At 44.9% G+C, this 19,966-nt stretch overlaps 1 long non-coding RNA gene across 1 annotated transcript; it reads left to right on the top strand.

Moving 5' to 3' along the window:
• The first annotated feature begins 1,700 nt into the window (after positions 1-1,700).
• LOC125942219 (uncharacterized) lies at positions 1,701-8,158 on the top strand. The gene is made up of 3 exons (XR_007464915.1): positions 1,701-2,841; positions 4,229-4,329; positions 6,188-8,158. It is a non-coding gene; the product is annotated as an uncharacterized LOC125942219 (long non-coding RNA).
• The last annotated feature ends 11,808 nt before the right edge of the window (positions 8,159-19,966 follow it).

Raw genomic sequence — 19,966 nt, 5'->3', positions numbered from 1 at the left:
CGGTGGTACCAACTGTACTTTATTCTGAAAAAGTAGGAACAAAAATAAATATTTCGTTCGATTCGCTTGTGACACTATTCTATTCGTAATCGAATCGGTCTCAAGAACTGCTATTCGCACACCCCTAATCAATTCTGGCACAGAAGAGACCGCCGTGATCGGCTTAGTTCTGGTGGAAGGTTTGCAGGGTACAACGTTTGCGACTCCTCACCGTCCCAGATGCTAATACACACTAAACATTTTCACACCCTTAAGGGTGTTAAAAAGGGTGTTTTCCGCATTTACACCCTTGTGCACACCCTTTTAGCACCCATTTTCTTAAAAACACTCTATCATATGGGTGTATACGGCACATAAGGTGTGAAGTTGCTCAAAGAAGGGTGTTAAATCGACGTCTGAAGGGTGTTGAATACAAGGATGCATGCATAAATCTGGCCATAAGAACGCGCATACGTCCGCGCAATGAGCCATGTGTCTATGTATGTCATTTTTTTCTAAGATACTGATGTTACTGGCATGACGGGCACTCCAAAACGTATTACCTTGAAAAGTAGACACATTCACTTGCAATTTCATGAAATATCATTAGATTTAGTTCTCACTGTAATACTACAGTGCAATTAGACACTTTTCATACAAACTGCAGTAATTGAATGAAAACGCGCAAGCAACTCGCAAAATTTTGCAGGAATTTAGCGGTGCCCTTAACAGCCCAACAAAAAGTTGCGAACCCCGGTGAGATGTCTTTTTAAGCGATTCAAGGTAGTAATTAGACACGCAGGCACAAAAATTAGGCTAATGCACTTGTCAACCAGCCAAGTCAGACAATCCTGCTTACGTAATTGAAGCCCACCATCGATATAGTTCATAAATGGTTATTTGAATGCCAAGAACTGATGCCGCTAATTGCTTCAGTGTAAAGAATTCCGGACTATGCAAATATGGAAAACCGAAACATGTACTGCGGAAGAGCTCAACTGTGACTCCTTTGGCAGACACCACGAGTGATGTGAATGCTTGCGCCTCACACGTGGCACGACCAATAATGTAGCGCTCCTATCGAGCCACGATCTCGCTGAAACTTTATGCTGTGACCTGGCATGGTCTCCTTGAGCGGACGCAGCTGGTGTTTTGATCGTACCTGTAGAAGCGCGCTGATCGGCTCACTCACGGCCAAGATTACTGCGACGCACTCAAAGTCATGCAGCCCAGACATCGTTCAAAAAAAAGAAAAAAAGAAAAAAAAAACGTAACGCTCGACACGAAACGTATTCGCCACTCCCAGCTCACCGGTACAGCTAGAGACCACAACGAAGTGGCAGCAAGCACGCGGCCACGCCAGCAAGCAAAGCTATGAGAATAAAGGGGCAACGGCAGATAATTTTTATAGTTCGACTGAGTTCGGCGCAGCGCGATTTACGGGTTGCGCTACAGCTGCGCCCTCCCGACTAAAAGCGACCGGAACTGACGCTACGACGCTTTCCCGTTGCCTAGACAACCCGGCGCGCGGCAGGGTGGGAAGGCGGAAGCTGCTACGTCACCTCAGTGACTATTGCTTCAAAAGATGCGTTGTCTTTTTTTGTCTGTGTCCGCGTCTCGCGCTCTGGGAAATAACTTTAAACGTGTGATTGGTTTTATGTGCGGTCTAATCAGAGACGGTGGACCGTGCGTTGTGTATTAATGGCGCCCCATCTCAACTAAAAGCCTTGGCACGCGCTGGAAGATGGATCCACGGTAGCAGATACGAGCAGTTGCAACGTGCCCGGTGTCGGCGGTCGGTATACTACTGTCAGTATGGAAAGTTTCAGGCAAGTGTCCGTTCATTTGGTGTTTCTTTATTTGATTACGTGTTATTGTTGGCTGTAGAAGTATCTCATTGTGATCCGATAGCATATTTCAATAATGTAAGCGCAAAAGCAGTTGCACGCAGTACTACGGCAAGATGGCTACCTCGATTGCCCCCGTGTGACTAACGTTTCTGTGGCCACGTCGGGCGTGGTGCGCCTGCATAATCGCCGCTTTGTTTCTGAGCGCTTGAACTATCGGAAATGTGGTGTTCTTGCGAGTTCAGCGCGGCTTATAACATGGTCGTTCGTTTTGTGTCGAGTAGAAAAAGAAGTGACGACTGGCTTCGCCTTTCGCAAGTACCGGCGCAATATTGGCTCTCCCTCGCGCGCCCGCGTACTGCTGCTGCTGCTGCTTGCCGGACGCCTTCTTCAGCGTGTTTTGGGCTATCTTTCTCTCTCCTTTTGTGTGTGTGTGTGGTGTGTGTTCGCGCGCGCGTACGTGTTTTGTAAGCGCTTTACGTGTGCGTGCGTGCGTCCGTGCGTTTTTTCTGAGCGCTGTGTACGTGCGTTCGTGCATATTTTTTGAGTGTTTTGTATGTGTGCGTGCGCGCGCGCGTGTGCTTGTATGCGGGTCTCTATGTGCTTGCGCGTGCGTGCGTTCGTGCGTGTTTTGTGAGCGCTTTGTATGTGCGCGCGTGCCTGTTGTATAAGTGCTTTGCATGTGTGCGTGCGCGCGCGCGCGTTGCTGCTTTGCGAGCGTTTTGCTTGTGCGCGCGTGCTTGTATGTGGGTCTCTATGTGCTTGCGCGTGCGTTCGTGCGTGCGTGTTTTGTGAGTGCTATGTATGTGCGTGCGCGCGCGCGCGCGTACGTGTTTTGTGAGTTTTCTGCGGGGGCGCGCGTGCTTGTGTGTGTGTGTGTATTGAATAAAGTCGGTAGCTTTACACGCAATAAACCTCTTCAAAATTGGTGCAGCGGCTGTCCCCGCCCTGAAAACCGAATTTGGTGTCGAGCCACTCTGGAATATATGGAGGCGCCGGAGGACCAGTGGAAGGTGTAAGTTTCCTCCTTTTTCCCCCCTCTACCCTGATGAATCCACTTCCTTGATTGTTATTGTGAAATAAACGTTTCATCAACAGCATAAATACATGAATCAGAAATTCGGAAAGTGTGTTTCACGATTACAATAATTTCTATCGTGAAACGTGTACCTTGGGTTAGCCCACATTTCCTTGAAGTGGGCAACTGCTTATGAGGCGGCGGCGAGCGAAATGCTGCCGCCCTTTTCGCCCGCACGAAAAATGTTTTGCCTAGAAATGCAAAAACGCCCGTGTCTCGTGCATTGGGGGCACGTTGAAAAACCCCTAGGGGTCAGGATCAATCCAGAGTCACCCGCTTTCCCGTGCCCTTTAATCAAATTGTCGTTTTGACACGTAACACTCCCGAATTCAAGGAGACAACGGCTTCAATTGTGAATAGCTGGTTATTTGCGATATTGCGCATATAGCAATTGGTTTAAGCAGCTTTTACTAAAGATATGAAGTGCTAAGATTTAGGTCTCTCTGGGGTGGTTCTTATGCCCTTCGAAAATTGTCCTCTATAGCTCAATTATAATTCGTAAAAATGGAATTTATAAGGCATGCCTTCGGACTCGAGAATGTGTTTGAGCTGTAGGTTTAATTGAGAAGGTTGCAGTGAGTCCAATAAATTTTTTTAATGCTTTCTCAGTAGGAGTGTCAAAGTGTAAAAAAAAGCGTATGTGTGTGTGTAAATTGTTTAAAGCGAGTCATGTGGTGCAGGTGTGCGTGTGTGTGTGTAAGACTTCGCTCCTCGAAAGAGCAGGACTTGTGTAAAGTGACTTGTTGAACAACACTTTGCAAATGTGGTGAACATGGTTTAAATAATGGATTTGAGACCTGCAAGGAGTTGCGACATTCTAACGCATTCCTCTTACATTTACCACGGATTTGCCACTGAATTGTACAACTCTCTGGTGATGTTTGGCCAGAAAAGGCAAGGAAACAATAATTAATCAAATTTGCTTCATTCACACTATTTATAGCCAACATAGTAGCCCAAGTCACTAGTGTGATCGAGTATATATTTGCAACGTGGCACTAAGATTACTCATTACATTCAACTTAGCCGCTTTCATAGCTGGTAATAAACTTAGTGAGCACTAAAAGAAATATTAAACAATAGAAATACCGCTGGCACAGCACTGGCAACAGTGTATTAGCAGGCAAACGTATATGTGTGTGGAAATTTCAATGCAATGAACTTTCACTACATCTCTGGTATGAGGCTTTTTTTTTCTCAGTAAGCTGTACCGAGTCCATACTTTGATTTTTCTCTTGCCAACCAAAATCACCTTTATTGCCAGTGATCTTGTCTCGTTCTGGTAGCATTTTTTATGTGGAACTAAAAATGTCATTTCTTGCAGGTCATCCAGATGACAGCCTCACAATTCGCAGCCTTTGTGCTCTCCATCAGAAACCCATCAGGGGCAAGCCACTTATCTTTGCCTTCAGACAAGACAACATTGTAAGTAGATATAGGCGTGTAGTCGAATATTCTGAAACAAGTTTCCGTTTAATACTGTGAGGCTCCTTTGATAGCTTTCGGTTGATATTTTGTGCAGTTGTGTGTGTGCAGTCTTTAGATATTGCCGATGGCACAGTGCACATTGCAGATATGACGACTTTGAAGTATATACTTGCAATTTCATCATTGCCTTTCATAATGAAGTTTTTCTTTTGTGCAAGGATATTCAGAGATTGGGGCATTTCAGCATCATATTCTGTATTGTGCATTCAGTGCTCATTTCAAGTTACCCTCCGCCTACCAATTTATTTGCGGGAAAAGAGTATTTGTTTACCCTCTGCAATGCGATTCTTATTTGCTCATTGCGTCAAACTCCTCTACCTTTAATTATCATATAATTATCACAACCTCAAAATTTCGGCTGTTATTGTTTTGAAAACAGTATCAAAATCAAAATGTGCTAGATTGCCATCAAGACTGCAAGGGAATTGATGAAATTGCAAGAAACCGTGGCTTCTTATGGTAGTTGAAAACCTCTTTTCAGCAAACCATGTGCCTATTTCGTTTACTGAGCTGCTCATGAAATTCGCAAGCATGTTTGATTTAACACAGTCGTTACAGGAGAGGAGAAAAAAAAAGATTAACAGGAGCACTTTTCATGAGGATGCAATGCTTTTGGATATTCTCCAGGTGGCAAAATATACATTTAGGAGAGAGAGTGACCTGGAATCGGAGAGGGTGGCGCAGGGAGCCAATTTGCAGCCATTGTGACTCATGCATGTAGTGGCAACACAGGATGAGAAATAGTTGTGGCACTGCGGTCTAGTAAATAGGTCAGCACTTACATAAACTCCCCCACAGTGAGGGGGAAACGTAGGATATGTTGTCCAATAAAGATGGTGCTTTTAGGAGACGGCAGGAAATTTTAGGCTCTAGTTGAGCAGCTACAATATGAAGGACCACGTAAATTGTAGGAAGTCAACATAAACTGAGTAGGAGGACATACGTCACTGTTCAGAGCACAAATTAGAAATTCGGAGCATCAGGAAGGATTGTAAGTATAAATAAGGGAATAGTACTTGTCAGCGAATTGCCTAGCTAACAAGGGCGAAAAATAGTTGGCAGGACGTTCTATATTTTCCAGGGAAATGTGCTGAAACGCTCATTCTTACTCAGTCAGTAAAGAAATATACAACAATAAATAAAAATAACTACGTATACAGAAAAGGCCTTATAGACTGCAGTGGAGAGTTGGATATTGTTGAGCTAGATGCAAGTACTGCTTTGCTACTGTAATGCAGGGCAGGTGAGAATGCAGTTGGGGGTTTCGTCATTTTCGTCTGTTGTGCACTCTCTCTGTACAATAGTGCTCTTCGTCTCGGAGTGTATAAATGCTGCATTCAAAACAATTCTCATGCCTTGAGCACAGCAGTCTTATTGTGTCTTCTCCCATGAAGTCTTCTGCTGAAGTGCTTCTGAAGTGTAATGCACAACTACATTGCAGATTTTATATTGTGAGTTTTATATTGCGGTCACATCCATGCGCCTGGAGAAATGCCCATTGCTAAGAGATGTCGTTGGTAGAGTCTACATTTTATGCTCTTATTTTCCATAGTGAAAAGGCTACTGTATATTCATTTTTGCTTCTATGCCATTTTGTATTTACGATGACTTAGTGATCGCGGTTTCTAAATTTGAAAACTGGAACTTTTGCCCAATTGAGCTGTGCCTTGTGTTTGGTCACAATAATTAGGGGTGTTGTTTTCAGAACCTTGTTGCCTTATCAAATTCCCCACAGTATAGGATCGTAATGAAATGTAGAGTCAACTCTCATGATTCTGTTATTTTGATAATGCAGGAAGCAGGATTCCAGCACAGCCATCTCCTGCACTTATGGTCAAGATGCTCAGACAATGGAGTCCCTGTTCCTTGTGGTTAACCGTGAACAGTATTCTCGCTTTTATGAAAGCTAAAGGTGATTTCCTGCATAAATTAGGATTTTGCAGCTCAAATGTATACACTTTATTCTAATTTGAAGCAACTTATATATGCTGTTTAATACTTTTATAGTGTTTGATACAATCATTTCTTGTTGAAAAATATTAAGCATGATGTTTAACATTTATTTATGCATTACTGGCTGATGCATGATGGCCTGTGTTTAAAAAATGTGAACTCACACATTTGAAGCTTCATTCAGTAACCAGAGTATGGCTGATTTAATAAACATTATTTGCTCATTTATGTACAATCCCTAATCTTCCATTATCGCACCAAGTACAAATAATTTAGAAATTCGCAATGTATCATCCGCATGTGGCCAGTAGAGTACCTTAATGAACAGTGGTTTGTTTTTATAAGGCCGCCATTGATACGGCACTTCGCACCTAAACAGTAATAAATCTGGCATATTTAGGCTGTCTTGCAGTGGAAAAAAAAACATTTTCAAGCAACATATTTTATAACACACCATGCGTTGCCTTCGCATTACAAAATTTAAGGAAACCAGAATTGTAATAGGAAAATCTGCTACACAGCATTTTTAGCTCAGAGAACTCTATTTACATTTGAAAAAAAAATGATTTAGGTGGGAAAAAATTTTCTTGCTCAAGGAATCTTGTTGAGGAGCGAAAATTCATCGTGATGCTCCTGGATCAAACCTTATTTAAAGCATGTTCATGTGTGAAACATACAGGGTTTCAGTATATCAAAAATGTGCGCCAGTCAAGCTTTATATCGACTTTCCATATCAGCTTTTCACAATGATTTGCCATGACATTGGTGTACAAAATAACAGGGTGTGTTTATTGTGTGCGTGCTCTACTTCCCTAATTGACTTTTGCAATATACTATATATTTTTTTCAAGGCCACCAAAACTAGAATTTTTGTACCTGAAATTTAGTATTGAAAATTTATTCCTTTAAGTGGCACCAAACAGGCTGTTTTAGGGTTACCATATATACAGGTTGTTTCAGTTAAATTAAGCTAAACATTAAATAAATGCAAATGCTACGTAGCTGGACAGAACCAAGGTAATGTTGTTCGCCGTCGCTTGGCGATACTCAGACTATTTCTTGTACTCGGCCTAATTCGATAATTAGACCTAATTATTTATTCAACTTCTCAATTATAATTAGATGAAAAATGTCAATGAGTAAATTGTAGAGCAAGATGAGAAACTCCCAATACAGCTTTCTGTTGCTCAATACGTGCAACATAAAATGTTTTTTCCGAGCGTGAAAGAAGCCCGTGAATATACGCAAAATTTTCGTCCGACTGGCTGCTCGAGGCACTTTATGTGTACTCGCGGGCATCTTTCACGCTCGGAAAAACACTTTTGTGTTGCACGTATTGAGCAACAGAAAGCTGTATCGGTAGTTTCTCATGTTTCTCTATACAATCTTCTAATTGACACTTGTCATCTAATTCTAATAAATGAGAAGTTGAAGAAATAATTAAGTCTAATTAGGCAGAGTACAAAATATAGTCTGAGTATCCCCAAGCGACGGCAAACAATATTACTTTAGTTCTGTCCACCTACGGAGCATTTGCATATTTTTACAGTTTGTCCCAAGTTTTAACTGAAACACCCTGTATATAGGACAGATTTGATCAGTTATATTTAAAAAAAAAACATTTTTGTAGGAAATGTAAATTTTCATGTACTTACAAATGTATTTGGTGATTGCACATTTTAGGTTGTTATGTATGTATTATGTAGTTATGTATTCTAGCATGGAATAAATATATTTACTTTCCTTGAAAATGCAGTATCATATATGTCTTGCTGGTTCGTATTACATTTTATATGGATATGTAAAGCGTAATAACCATGATGTAGATACACACGCTCAGAAGTTATAGTTTGCTAGGTTGCATTTGTGCAGTGAAGACAGGTTTGGCCCTGAATTACTAATATTTATTGTCATCCACACGTATAAATGCATGTTGTGTACGCCTATCGAAACTTCAAGCTTGGCTATCGGACGCTGTGCTTGGTAGCTGAACTTGAACCTTCTGGCACACACGAGTTATGCCTGGATCGCTCTATATAGTCATAATTCAAGGTATGTACAGCTGAGCCTGCCTTCCCTATACTGTAGAAATAAAGGGTGTACACCCTTTCAACACCTATGAAAATGGGTGTTAATGAGGACTAACACCCTAACACCCTTCATAATTTTTGCTGGACACCCTTCCTCTAGGGTGCTATAATAGCACCCCAACTGTAGGGTGTAGGAAACAGCACCCTTAGGGTGTCCGTCTGGCGACAAACTGATTTACACCCTTAAGGGTGTTAAAATGTTTAGTGTGTACACACTTGCGCCTGGTCCGTTTATAGAAAGCAAAAAAAATGTATTTTTCTTTCATAGTGAAAAAGAAACCGTTTGATGTTGTTGCAGTGGAAGAATGGCAGTCCTGAGAAGGTAGTTATGCTAGGAAGGCGAACAAAAGCAATTAACAAACAAAAATAGCTTTTCAAATTGCAAACAATGTCAAAGTGCCACAAGAAAAGCTAGTATTTGTTAAAAAAAGCCGAGGACACCTAAGCGTTTCCTATAAATTGTGAATGAGAAAGCAATAATGTCCAATTGAACGCCACCTGAGCGGTTCTTCGAATTATGAACTCGCGGGCGAGCGAGCGCGTTGAGACGCTTGGCCAACGCCTTCTAGATAGCACAAGGACGGTGCACTTCGATCCGTGAAGTAATTCTTACCTGCCCGACTGCCATATAATCTAATGGGCACGCTGCCGAGTAAGCCGCGGTGATTTACACGTCATTGCCTTCGTCACGCCGGGCTTGGCAATGGAAATCACGTTCCAAGTAGCATGACGTCATAAAGCAGAGGGCACAGACCTGCTATCTAGGAGGCGCTGATTTATCCCAGTGGGTGAGACACTCCGCTTGTGGGCGTGGGGTCGAAGGTTCAAAACTCGCCACCGCCAACGTTTTTTTTTTTCCTTTCGAATGTATTCTGTGTTTTTATACATTAATTCCTTCATAGAGTTTACCGAGGCAAAGTTAGAACGCAGTCGAGAGCTTGCGCGGACAAGGAACGCGGGGATAGCGCAGGCTTGCGAGAGCGGGGGTGACGTGGCGTGGCGGCGATGCCCTCACGCAACACCTGGCGCACCAGCGGGTCAGCAGGTGTGCCCTTTCTCCCGCTCTGCTTCGTCGAGGCACGCAAGTGACGTGGTGTCGTAGCCAATGGGAATTTAGGTGCCGTTTCGCGGCTACAGAGGCCAGCCTTTTCGCTCAATGGGCCATTTGATGCTTTCTGATCAATACAGTGATATAGTAGCCAGTTTTGGCAAATGAAGCAATAAAAATGAGGTGAGGGAAACCATAGGTGAGTGGTGGAGAGCACCTGAGAGATTCTTCATTAACTTTTTCTTTGTATTTTTAGCATTGCAATTATACGTGATAAAGGAGAATAAATTTTACAAGTACAAAGAACGAATAACATGGGGAAACATTAAGATGCTAATCACTTTGTTTAGCAGAGGTAATCATAGACTGCTTGGCAAACGTTCCTAACACTGTAGCTTTGCACCGATGCTCTAAGTGAGAGCACAAATGTAGACAAACTCAGCATAAGAATACTAAAAGGAATATTCGAGTTGTTTTTGTTGAGCGCAAAACCACCAGAAAGATAGATAGAAGTGATAGACTCCAGCATATTCGAGATGTAGCATAGATGAAGTACCAGTAAAGCAGATTCTGCACGTAAATTTTTAGCGGTGGGATACGACAAGGCAACCTTATTAATTAAACTTGGAATCTTAGGGTAAGGCGCTACCGCCGGATCAAGAAAAGCAGGAGAGAGAAAAAGAGAGAGAATAGATTTTAATTTAAAAATAGCTCAGTGGCCTAAGCAAGGATGAGGGCCCGTGGTGAGGATCACAAAAGAAAGAAATTAAATAAAATTAAACTATGGTGTTTTACGTGCCAAAACCACGATCTGATTATGAGGCACTCCGTAGTGGAGGACTCCGGAAATTTGGACCACCTGGGGTTCTTTAACGTGCACCTAAATCTAAGTACACCGGTGTTTTCGCATTTCGGCCCCATCTAAATGCGGCCGCCGTGGCCGGGATTTGATCCCGAAAGAAAGAAATCAGGAAATAAAAATGAACACGGGGATAACCTGCCGGTCAAGCTGGCCGCGCGCACCAACTCCAATTGATAGCAGGACTTTGGCATAGGGGAGAGGCGTAGTTCATGCCTTCAATAAAGTAATGCCACATCCCTTATGTTCGTTTCACGATCGCGAGATCTGGACACTCCCACCGTAGGTGCCTGACCACGGAGTAAGATAAACAGGATCGCCTGACAATGCGTTCCAACTTGTGTTCCAACAAACGCTGATTTCGCGGAAACTTGTTAGTAGCACGCAAAGCTGTGTCCATGCAGTGGTCCAAGTGTGATGTAGCGAGGCATAGTGGGCTTTCTGTTTGCTGACTAATTTGCTTGTCGTAGAGATATGCGCATTTCCGCTGTTCCCCGCGGGGCGCTGTGTGTGTGCACGTTCGCTAGCGAGTACCGCTTTCTGCCTTGCCGAAGTTCGCGGGGTATTTATTTACCACTGTAAAAAAAAAAAAAAGTGCCGGTGTCATGGTAGCGGCTGTTAAATAATCGTATTTTGTACGTTGGTATGCGCTTACTAAAGCTACATTTGGTAATGAAAAACTTAAATGAAAACCTGTAAACATCCTTACGTCTGTGTGCATTCTGAATACTGCTGAGAGAAAATTTGATGCACAAGTTTGCTTACTTGAGCGTGTTTTAGTGTCTTGTCTGTGTTGATCAACTTTAGTTTACGGCATGTTCCGGCCTGTGTCGTGGCATACTTCAGCCGGCATGCTATGTACGAGTCCTACCACCAGGCTAACATCCTCAGCTACAATTAAAGCTTTTAGGTGAATCTACCACACATTACAACACTTAATTTGGCGACTGGCATCAGCAGTACCCTAAAATTAGGAAGGGCACACCGCAGATCCCCAGGAACATCAGCACACTTTTATTGCGATAGTGATTATATGGACACTCCAAGCGGATTTCTTCCGTCGCCGCCGACGTCGTCGCCGTCGTCGGCGTGAGGTTCCGTATCAAGTCCAAGGGCGATAAAATCATCGCCGCGCGCCGTATATTGTATGTGCGAGGAACGCACATACAGCGCGCGAGCGACGCGCGCTTTCACGGAGAGCGAACGCACGGCGGAGAGCAAACGCGACGTCTCTGTCGCGCGAAAGGGCGTGGGGGGAAGTGAGGGAGAGGGGGCGCCGCTGCGCTCTGGAACCGAGGGTCCAGGGTGCCTCGATGCCCAGCGCCGCTTTCAGGGTGGGGACACCCACGCTGTTCGGCGCCATCTTGGGTCTTTCCAATACGGAGGCGGTGGGCGTGTGGCGGCTGCAGATTAACCATCGGGCAGAAAGAAAGGGGGGGGGGGGGGGGGGCGGCCGTGCTAAGGGCAATATCGCCGCGGTATAAATGCAGATTTTCTGTTTTACCATGTGATGAGCAGTTTCCTTGCACAGAGTGCTCGTTTCAAAAGAGGTTGTCCGACACTTTTCGCGTGTATCGCAACCTGAAGGTGGCACGATTTGTTTTCGAGGTTACCCCCTTCTTAAGTGAAGCTTTATAGGCTCACGAGTGTCGGCGGTGGGGGTGGTGGTGATGGTAGTGGTGGCGGTGTCACGCTGAAATGTGGGCTGATCCTGGCGATAGTGCAGAAAGGGTCCAAGCTGAATGGCACATACCAGTGGCAAAAAGAGACAGAGAAAAAAAGAGAGAGACAGAAAGACAGAGAAAGAGAGAGAGAGAAAGGAAGAAAGAGGGGAAGACAGAGAGAGAAAAAGAAAGAGAGAGATAGAGAGAGAAAGAAATAGAGAGAGAAAAAGAGAGAGAGAAAGAGACAGGGAGAAGGAGAGAAAGAAAGAAAGAGAGAACGAGACAGAGAGGGAGAGAAAGGAAGATAGAGTGAGAGAGATAGAAAGAAACAAAGAAAGTCACCACGAAGGTCAGATACATACACAACAAGCTTTTAAGCGAAGCTTTATAGGCTGACAAGTGTCGGCGGTGGTGGTGGCAGTGTCACACTGAAAAGTGGGCCGATCCTGGCGCATGTGCAGAAAGGGTCCAAGCTCAATGGCACATACCAGTGGCAAAAAGAGACAGAGAGAAAAAGTGAGAGACAGAAAAAAAGAGAGCAAGAGAAAGAGCAAGAAAGATGGGAAGAAAGAGAAAGAGAAAAAGAAAGAGAAGAAGAAAGAAAATGAGAGAGAAAAAGAGAGACAGAGAGAAAGAAAGAGAGAAAGAAAAAGATAGAGAGTAGGATAGAAAGAGAGAGAGAAAGAGACAGAGAGAAGGAGAGAGAGAAAGAAAGAGAGAACGAGAAAGAAACAGAGAGAAAGAGAGAGAGAGCAGGAAAGAAAGAACGAGAAGGAGAGAGGGAGAGAACGAAAGATAGAGTGCGAGAGAGAGAAAGAAACAAAGAAAGTCACCACGAAGGTCAGATACATACACAACAAGCTTTTAAGCGAAGCTTTATAGGCTCAAGTTTCGGCGGTGGTGGTGGCGGTGTCGCGCTGAAAAGTAGGCCGATTCTGGCGAATGTGCAGAAAGGGTCCAAGCTCAATGGCACATATCAGTGGCAAAAAGATACAGAGAGAAAATGAGAGAGACAAAAAGAAAGAGAGAAAGAGAAACAGAAGAAAAAGAGAGAAACATTAAGAAAGAGAGTGAAAGAGACAGAGAGACAGAGAAAGATAGAGAAAGAAAGATAGAAAGAGACAAAAAGATCGAGAGAAAAAGACAAAAAGAAAGAGAGTAAGAAAGAGAGAACGAGAAAGAAAGAGAGAAAGAAAGAAACAAAGAAAGTCACCATGAAGGTCAGATACACACACGGCAAGCTTTTAAGCGAAGCTTTATAGACCCTTTTCGCGGAGCAGTTTGTTTTAAAGAAACGAGATCGCGCATACGGCGGCGCGCCATACGTCTCCTCAGCGACCGGGCACGAGTGCGAAACCATTAACCGCTTCTACCAATGGCTTCTGTGCGATCAGCTGTCGGAAATGCAACTGATTTTTTGCTAAGCATTGTGCTCCATTCATGCTGGTTTGAATCATGTGGATTGAAGACGTGTGCAGCCAGTTCGCTGCAAAAATACTGACTGGCATATTAGGCGTTATAATTATTATGTGGCGCCTAGTTCGTGGGCCGCTGCTGCAACTGCCCGTACATGTTTCCGGCACTTCGAGATGTACGGCTTTCCTCGAGGATACACAAATTTGCTCCTCCGCCAGCGTTGTATAGCAAACCTTCAAAGAAAGGGCTTCAGCCCCGGTACGTCAGCAAGAGTGAGTACCGCTCGTTAAACAATGATAACGGGAGTAGCACCACCTCCTGTCATAGTAGGTTTAATTCCGTGCACAGTATCTACACACATCACATCTACGCAACCGGCACAGAAGCTTACACCCGCTCTTTCGCCAATGTGTCAAGAATAAGTGAATGGGCGCACACTTGAATATATGCGCACTGTATAAGTACAATAAGTGACCGTACTGCATTGACAGCGCACGAATGGTCGAATCTGAATGTTTCGTGACGGTCCACAAGAGTAAGCGAATTACTCGCGATAACACGCATTTGCTACAAGGTATTACAATGTGCAGAACAGATAGGCTTAAGCCTTGTGTACAGCAAGAACAAAACTAACGGAACTGAGCACATCTACGAGCGATTAGGCAGAAAATGCTCAGATAGTGACCCCACCGAGGAACCTTACTGAGTCAAACGTGACGAGCCGCTGCTCCAAATATTTGCTAAATAAATAACGAAGACCAAAACACCGTAATTCTGATTCAATTCATGAGCGGAAAGTTTGGATAGCTTGGAATACATATTTACTCTCGCTTTCATAGCAAGCATCATATACGCTGCTCGCGCCGTTTGACGACATAGCTTAATCAGCTCCGAAAGCGCTTTTGCATGTTTGGTGAAACTGCGTCAAAGCTTCGTGTCATCCACCCAGTCACCGTCTACGATATCTCCCGAAACAGAGGTTTGCGAAGCCGCACCGGTGTCATACACATCCATTGTAAACACGGAGGCAACAGGGGCAGTTCAGGCAAGAAATGGACGCGTCACCAAGTGATCAAACATGGCAGCGCACACGGGATCGCCGCGAGAAGGGTCAATAGGCTCACAAGTGTCGGCGGTGGTGGTGGTGGTGTCACGCTGAAAAGTGGGTCGATCCTGGCGATAGTGCAGAAAGGGTCCAATCTCAGTGGTACAGGTTTGGCTATATATAGCCAAATTGGGCTACAGAAAAAAACTTTTCGCGTCGACGACTTGGACAAGTTGGCTATGTGACTATGTTTGGGATACTGAAAATCTGCGACTTGGCTTTGTTTGGGCTTTAAGTGGCGCCCTAATCCAGGCTCCAGAGGTGACTCTGATCGTGTAAAAAGAAATATCGAAGGCTATGTTTTAGCTGGCTCACTGGCAGCGCGGCTGTGCCTGTGTGCGTGTGCGAAATGCCCCCAATCCCCCCCCCCCCCCCCCTTCTCCGTGCTGTTGTCTGAGCCGGTGGCTTTGACATTTGATGCACTTAAACTTACACCCCGCTTCGTCGTCCGACACCCGATCCCCGGGCATGGGGATGAGCCTGGAAGTAGAGGGTTTTTCACAATGCACTGTACTAACATGACTATGCTCAGAAAGGGAGAGCAACAAATTAGGGCCGGGCAATCGTGGCGCCGACTTGAAAGCAGGGAAACGCGGGTAGAAGACACGCTCCGGTGTGTTCACTTTTTCTCCACGTTTCTCACGCTCAGCTTTACTGCCATTTTCCTTGTCCTGTGAGATGAATTTTTCTTCTTGCTTACATTGGAGATTTATTTAGATAGCTTGGACTTATGATCGGATCCTCCTCGGAGAGGAGAATCGAACTATGGGGAAGTGGGGCAAGTATGCGAGAAAGTATAAAAAAGAATGGGAGCAAGACCCCGAGCTCAAAGGTGGGCGCTGGTGCTTTTACTTATAGATGGTTTGCCCGTAACGTCATAGATGAAGGTACTCATTGTGATAATATCGAAACATGTTTGCCACGATGACATCAGTGCACCACTTCACGCGAGCATCAACCACCGTGTTAGCTTTAACAGGTGAGGTATCACGCTGCTGGCTCGAGGCCGCGGGTTTGATTCCTGGCCACGGCGGCCGCTTTTCCATAGAGGCGATATGCAGGAACACCCGTGTACTTAGATCTAGGTGAATGTTAAAGAACCCCAGATGACCAAAATTAATCCGAAGTCCCCCACCGCGTTATGCCTCCCATTCATATCGTGGTTTTGGCACGTAAACCCCCAGCAATTACTATTATTAGCACATCAATATAGTTTGCTTTTTGATAGTAACCGGTTTTCAGAGGATTACCACTGTTATCAGTTTGTCGTTTACCTTTGCTCTTTGTGCGCCGTCGTGGCTTTTACCATTTCGAACGAGTTACGCTCGGGACGTGCTCGTCGCCGAAAACGACTGCGCACTTCGTACACGGGTGTGGCACTCGGCGCAGTAATCTTTTAAAGCTTCGCTTACACCGATTCAGACAGCGAGTGGCATCTGTTCCCTGACACTTGCTTTTAATGCATGTTCTAGGCGTGCTAGAGACCTAAAATGGCGGTCACGTTGATGTAAATGGACACCATATAGAGTGTGTACCAGCTAATCCGGGCCAAGCTAACTAAACAAAGAAAAAAAAAAAGATCGGACGATCAGACACATCACGCGAGATATCATAGCGCGAGAGACTCGTTCTGGCTAATAAAAAAAAGAAGCCATGAGCGCGTCGCCGTCGCATACCGCTCAACACAGCATTGGTAGTCAATATTACCCTATATTACTCAATATAATAACTTGGTACTATCCGTCATGAAATAAAAGCATTGTGATTTCGCCCTCTGCAGCCATTCACTGGAACTTGAGAGCTTCCGGGGCCAACGAAAAATAATCTGTGTGCCAGCATGATGTCGCCACGGCGGCACGAACATTTTGTTGCGACGGGTTGTGCAAAAAAGGACTGGCCTAGTCACTCGAATGTGAAAATGTTTACACAGATAAAACTGCCAATAAAAAAGGCTATATTTGGCTACAAAATTGTTTTGCTCTTTTTTGTGTTTGGCTACATTTGGGCTACAATATCTCTAGCTTTGGGCTACGCTGCCTCGTCGGACCTGGCAACACTGGGAACACGGCGAAATGCTAGGCGCCTGAATCTAACCTAATAGTTTTTTTTCGGCCTTGTTTCCGTGTCGGTGCTGACGGTACACACCGCTTGCGCAATACGCGGCTCTATTCAATTAGCTGCGCTGTTCAAGGCTTGTTGAGCGACAGATGCCATTTCCCCCCAAAACCCACGAAATAGCTCTCGCGGCTTTCGGCACAATTTCGACGAAAGATGGCAGCGGTCGCTGCGATAGGTGCGACGTGTGACGAACCCGTTGATCGAAGTCGCAGAGGGGGAGCGGGCATCGACACGGTCGACTGCGATTGCCGTCGCATGCGACCGAAACCACACTTCCAGTGTGATCTAAACAATGCGTGAAACAGGCTTCAAACGCATTACTGGCTTCCGTGTTGTTTTAGTGTAATAGAGGCGTGAATATATTAACAGCTGGGTTCAATCTTGGGTGTCGCTCTGATGGAAGTCGCGCCGTCGCCGACGCATGTGAAAGCTGGCAGCGAAAATCGCTCAGCGACGCCCGCGGCAGCAACGGATTATTTCACTCAAGTTGCTGCATATGAAACCGCCTTTACGCGTTTCTCATCGTTCGCACGCTCCGGTGCACCATGCATTTCGGAGGCCGCTCGCAGGCTTCGCGGCGGCGGCGCTAGATTGCGCTGTGTTCGAGGAGTCCCTATGTTGTAGATACTCGTACATAACTCGTTTCGACGGTGGCAATGCGTTGTGTCGCTATATTTATTCGTGCTATCGTGTTAACTGTTAGTATTCAATGCTAACTCATCACTTATACAAGAGGTGAACAAATAGGGACGGTCAAAACCTGTAAATAACCATGAATCGAGCAATAAAAAAATTTCGCGTAAAAATTATGCAGATTCAATGCACACGTTGGAATCTATGTGAAGAGAAACTTTCGTAAAGTGACTAATAAAATGCTATAATTTTGCGCGTTATTCCTGCGTTTTTGGCGCAAAGGGAACTGGCGCGCCCAGGCGCCCGGGCATAACTTTGCTACTCAATGTGTCATACCTTATGTAAGCTTGCATATCCTAATTGCTTTATTTATTTTAAATGCACAGGCAGCTTCTTGGCCAATTCCCTGTTACGGGTGTGCGCCATAGTATGGACATCGTCATCATATTCAACAAACGGACACGCTTACTGACCGATCCCTTCTTGTGGGTATGTGACATATATAGCATGGGAAGCAGTCATAAACACGCATCGATGATCTCTAGGAGTTGGTTGGCGTTGGCATGCGTATAACGCCAGCTGCGAAAACATTTGTCTTTCAGCTGCACACCTTTCCAGTTAAAACATGGTTTCATGGAGAGAGAGTATTAGATGTACCGTGGAATGCAAATTGTAGACTTTGCAACCAACCCGAGACAATTGAACACTGCTTTGGTCTTTGTTGTGAGAAATTTTATTTTTGGGACATTTTACAAAGAACTATGAAAAAAGAACTTCCTCTCACAGCTAACGGTATCCGGTTCCTTCCTTTCAAAAAGGCAATCGGTAATACAACCTATTCTTTGTTTTTATTATTAGGACTATATTCATTATGAAGAAGCCGCATGATCGACAGAATGTCTGTCTTTCGAGAAGAGGCTGCTCAAATGCGTGGTGTGGCTGAAACCTTTGATCCCATTCCTGAGTATTTCACGTCTGGACACTTGTCTTTGTTTGCCAGATTTTTAACTTTCATTAGACTCGTAGCATGTGCGCATTTGCTTTTCGTGTGTGTCTAAATGTAATGTAATAATCTTCGCATGACATTAGTTATATTTCCATCCAATAAAGAAGAAAAACGAGCCGTTGTGGCCTCGTGGTTGGAGCATCTGGGGCCGAGGTTCTAATCCCGCCGCTGGACGCGCTTCACTTTGTTTTTGTATTTTGCTTAATTGAATGCGAATTTAATCGGCGAGAACCCGACCAGTGACGGACCGACGACCAACCCTTACGAAACCATGAAATGGGGGGCTAAGAAAGCTTCGCTTATTTTGTAATTGAGCATTCATAGGAAACATAAACACCACAAAACAACCAAAACAAGTCCCATGAACGCACGCAGCGCTGTAGTTGGCTGTGGCTCGCTGAAACAATCGCCCGCCACTCAACATTAACGCGTTCTTCGTTTCACTTGATGGTACTTGAAAATCACGCACAGCTGTCCAACGGGTCTACAAGTGACCACGGTCCACGGACCACCGTCAATAATACCCTTTCTCGATGTCCTGGTGTGACGTCGCCACAGAACCACACAGACGGAGCGGCTACAAAACTCAGCAAAAACTAGCATTGTGAAAACCGAGGAGCAGCACTATAGAGTGACGCACGTGTTTTCACTCCGTTCACAACGTTGAGTCACGCGCCATGTTCTCCAAGTGCTGCGTCACCTCGTGTCCACAGATAGCTCAATCTTCGAGCCGGCCCGGCCAGCCTCGCAGTTCCTCATGTTCGTATGAAACGTCAGCGAGGGTGAGGAAGGAGCAGATGTGAGCGAGTATGTACGGGCCCAGTTCATCCAGCTGCAGTGGAGCCTCCGGCAGTTGGCTGTCGCCATCGCACTGCGGTTCATTGCAGACAAGCTCGCCACTCACGATTCCGGCTTGGCGCCAGAACTGCGTACGTAGGTACATCATACATAGGGTAAGAAACACGTGCGTTATGAATATGCTATAATAAGTCGTTTCGACAATTTTGCCGCAGAAGCAAATTTTCTCAAGGTTTCCCGTAGGCTTCCGTTTCGCGCAAATACGTTATCGTCCAACATGGCTCACGACAGGTTAGCACACATATAGAGCGTGTTTCCGCGACGATTGTTTCAATTATTAAAAATAGAATTTCCGCTTAGTTTGCGATTGTCACCCGAAAAAAGGCAATGAACACTAATTGGCGCTGGTCGACACCGCATTCACATGGATGTGCCGTTAGGACCTTTCTTTCAGAAAACGGGATTTAGTCGCCGTGCAGTTTTTTTTTATTTGTGGCTTGGCTTTCGCCATGTGAAGCAACGTTTAAGGGTGGGATACGCATGCTTCTGACGTGCTCGGTTTCGGTTTCGCGCTGAAGATGAATCGGAACTGTTTCAAATAAAGGAATTTTTGTTTCACGTTTTAAAAGCAGATTTGTTATCTCCTCGCCATTACCTACAAATGCCCATTTGGCCTTTGCGGCGCTGATAATTGAAATGGTATTTTGCGAATCTTATTTGAGTAGGCTGCTAAATGATCCGACAAGAAGTTGCCTTTTTCCAACCTTGTTGTCAATCTTGTCCTGTAAAAAGTAACATTGTCTGTCGGACTCAATTAGGTAAACATGGTGACTAAAAGGCCGCCGCTATAGCGATGAGCAGTGAGCAATGTTCGAAGCTTCGAA

This window comes from Dermacentor silvarum, chromosome 1, assembly GCF_013339745.2.
Source record: "Dermacentor silvarum isolate Dsil-2018 chromosome 1, BIME_Dsil_1.4, whole genome shotgun sequence".
Lineage (NCBI taxonomy): Eukaryota > Metazoa > Arthropoda > Arachnida > Ixodida > Ixodidae > Dermacentor > Dermacentor silvarum.
The sequence above is the reverse complement of the archived record's forward strand: the minus strand, read 5'-3'. Positions and strand labels throughout refer to the sequence as shown.